This window comes from Zingiber officinale, chromosome 3B (assembly GCF_018446385.1).
Source record: "Zingiber officinale cultivar Zhangliang chromosome 3B, Zo_v1.1, whole genome shotgun sequence".
Lineage (NCBI taxonomy): Eukaryota > Viridiplantae > Streptophyta > Magnoliopsida > Zingiberales > Zingiberaceae > Zingiber > Zingiber officinale.
The window spans coordinates 31,898,180-31,902,049 of NC_055991.1; positions in this window are offsets into that span (position 1 = coordinate 31,898,180).

Consider the following 3,870-nt stretch of genomic DNA (forward strand, 5'->3'; position numbering starts at 1 on the left):
GGTTTCATCTAGTTGCTCACCTATGAAAACATAACCTTTGGAGGTCTCATGATATCTTATAAAGATACATTTCTTACCTCTAGGCCCTAGTTTTCCATACTTGTGAGAACTATAATGAACATAAGCAGCTGACCCCCAGGGTCTCAGATTACTCAAATCTGGTTTTCTGCTTGTCCAACGTTCATATGGGGTAGATGGAACTGACTTTGAAGGCACTTTGTTAAGTATATAGGCTGTAGTTAATAATGCATCTCCCCAATAGGAGATTGGCAAATTAGCTTGCGCCATCATAGACCTAACCATTTCAAGAAGAGTCATATTTCTTCTTTCAGCTACCCCATTTTGTTGTGGAGTTCCAGGGATTGTCAGCTGTCTAATAATCTCTCTATCATTACATATTGTCTTGAACATATCAGACAAATATTCAACTTCACGGTCAGTGTGTAAAGTCTTAACTTTACGTTCCGTTTGATTCTCAACTTCGTTCATATAATGAATGAAGCAATCTAATGCTTCGGATTTGTGAGAAATCAAATACACATGACCGAACCTAGAGAAATCATCAATAAATGTAATGAAATAGGAAGCTCCATGTCTAGCCTTTATATTCATTGGACCACAAATATCTGAATGAATTAACTGTAATGTTGATTCAGATCTAATAGCCTTGCCAAATGGTTTCCTAGTTGCTTTTCCAGCAAGACAATGCTCACATATAGATAATTGAATCTTAGCCTGAGTGCCTGTTAGTTAGAGCCCTAGAGCCAATCATTTTGATGATTGTATGGACTCATGTATATCATATTCTTGTATATTAATAAAGGCATTTGTTTTGTTATTATACTTATTTGTATTAGTGCCAAATAGACTAAGTATAATAGCGTCCTTGAGTAGAAGGTTCATACCTATATCAATCGATTAGTTGAATCGATAGTGAGATGATATAGGGAACACTACTCTAAATCATTCCTAGTCGAGTATTAACATTCAGGGACAATGTTAATGCAATAAGACTAGCATGTAAGTCAGTTCGATGACTTGATCTCACAAGTCATGGATATAGAGATATCAAGCTGACACATGGGTATACATTGGAGAATGTATACTGAATGACCCGCCATGAGAAAGTATCATGGATCGTTATATGAGTGTCATATACTTTCTCATGTGGCTATTAGTATGACTATTAGTCCTTGGACCTGAAGTCACCATGGATCCCTACATAAGGAGTTATGTACTTTGGTTTCGTCAAACGTCACCCGTAACTGGGTGGACTATAAAGGCGATTACTGAGTATGTAACGAATTATGCAGAGGGATGTGAGTGATGTAGATGGGATCTATCCCTCCCATATGACGGGAGCGACATCGCTATTCTTGATAGAGTGAGACCACTAAGTGCATGGCCATGCCCAAATGAGTCAACATTAGATGTTGAGCTCATTTGATCGAGTGAGTCTACTTGGAGTTCAAGATTTAGATTGATTAGAGGATGACACGGTCTATGCCTCACATTGATCAATCTAGATTCCTAGGATAGAAGGACAATGTCATATATTTTGTGAGGAGTCACAATTGGTAGTCACAAGGTGATGTCGGATCTCGACATTCTTGTAACTTGGGTAGTAATGATGTGTTGCTAGATACCGCTCATTACTTATGCTCCTAAATGGGTTTAGGGCATTGCCAACGTTACAAGAACCTATAGGGTCACACACTAAGGACAATTAGATGGAGATTTGGTTCATATGATGAACTAAGAGGATTAGATTCATTTGATGAATCATATTGGATTAAGAGTAATCCAAATTGGGCTAATTGAGTTGAACTCAAGTTGATTCATGTATTTAATGAGTCTAATTTAGATTATGACTCATTAAATCAATTTAATTTAATGAATTAGATTCATTATATTAAGTTGGCTTGAATCATATGGTTGGATTAGATCAACCATGAGAGAGATTTGATCAAGTTTGACTTGATTTGAGAGGAAGAGAAAAAGTCATGTTTGACTTGACTTTTTGCCACATCACTAGTGAGTTGGCAAGATGTGGACCAATAGGATTGCTCCACATCATCAATGTGTGCCACCTCATGGAGTTACAAGCCTCCATAGCATTTAATGTGGCCGGCCCACATTAAATGAGGAGGTTACACTTGTTGCCATGTCATTTAGTGAGGTGGCAAGATGTGGACCAATAGTGTTGATCCACATCATCCTAGAGTGCCACCTCATGGGGGTTACAACTCTTAATGGTCTCCACATTAATTGGAATTAATGTGGAGAGTTACACCTCCAAGATGTGGCCGGCCACTCTAGTGGGGAATGAAAATATTCATTTTCCATTCAAGTGTGATTAAGTCATCTTCTTCCTCTAGAGCTCTCTCTTCTCCCTCTCCTCCTCTCTTGGCCGAACAAGACAAGGTGCTAGCACACCTTTGTTTGGTCTTCTCCATCAAGGATTGTTCGTGTGGATACTTCTAGAGGACCGTACACTTGACGGTCTAGAGATCCGGCACCTTGGACGAGCGGGAACACGAAGGGCTTCGCTACAAGGGTAAAGATCTTAACTTTAGTGTAGATCTAAAGTTTTTACAAACTCGTACAAGAAAAAGGTTTTTCAAAAAGTTTTGTTTACGAATCTTTGCACGAGATCCATGGCTTTGGGTGACTCGGGGTTTCCGCGACGCGAAAAAGCGGTTTTCCCAACAGTGGTATCAGAGCCACGTGCAAAGACTTGTACGAGTTCGTTTGTATTTTTATGAAAAATATACCTTCTATGATTTTCTGTAAAAATTGAGTTTTTAGAGTTTTTATGAGTAATTTTTCTGTAGAAGCGAAGCACAAGTGTCTCGGCACTTGTAGGCTTCGGCTACCGGAAAGTTTTCTTTTAAACGGCTTCGTTTTGCCCCAAATTCGTTTGGGACAGCGGGGTCGGGTGCCATTAGATCGCAAAGGAGAAACTCATGATGGTTAGATCGTGGGTAGGGGCATTGCCCCTAACCCCGCAAGGGAATTTGCTCCGCGATTGCACCCGAAATCGCTAAAAACGAACCCGCCGGGACGATTTTTCCGAAACGGCAATGTCTCGACCCAAATCGTTTTGGGACAGCGGGTTTAGGCGCTGTTGGATCGCAAAGGAACCCTCGCAATGGTTAGATCGCGGGTAGGGGCGCTGCCCCTGGGCCCCGCAAGGGGATCCGTTCCGCGATTGCGCCCGAAACCGCTAAACGGGACCGCCGGGAAATTTTACTTATAAAAATTGTAAAAAAATATTTTTAAAATTACAGAAAAATTATAAAAAATATATAATTTTGAATTATATATTAATTTTTGATATTCATGGCCCAAAATACCCAATAAGATTGGATTTGTGTTGTAATTCATAATACGGCCTGCGTGCCGTCATATGATTGTGTGTGCTGTATTTTTATTTTTTTCCCACGGCCTGCGCGTCGTGCCTTTCTCTTATTCTGGTTGTAAATTAGATTTAGACTCGAATGTAACTCGAGTTTAAAATTGTAATGTACAAATTGGAGCGGTGGAGGGTCCACACGAGACGGAGTTCCGAGGCGGGCACGAGCAACACAAGGTGGTCAAAGGGAGGAGCTTGGAGAAACTGTTGACCCTAGGTTGATCAATCGATCTTCTCAATGGCTTGAGAAGATTGTAGTAGGGCCATGACTAAATCACAAATCGATTAATTAATTAATTGTTATGTATCTGATGCATGTTTAATAATTAATTAATTAATTAGTGCCTTAACGATTAGATTAGATCTAAGTCGTGCACATGATGCACCCTTGCGATTAGATTAGATCTAAGTCGTGCACAAGATGCATCCTTCTCGATTAGATTAGATCTAGATCG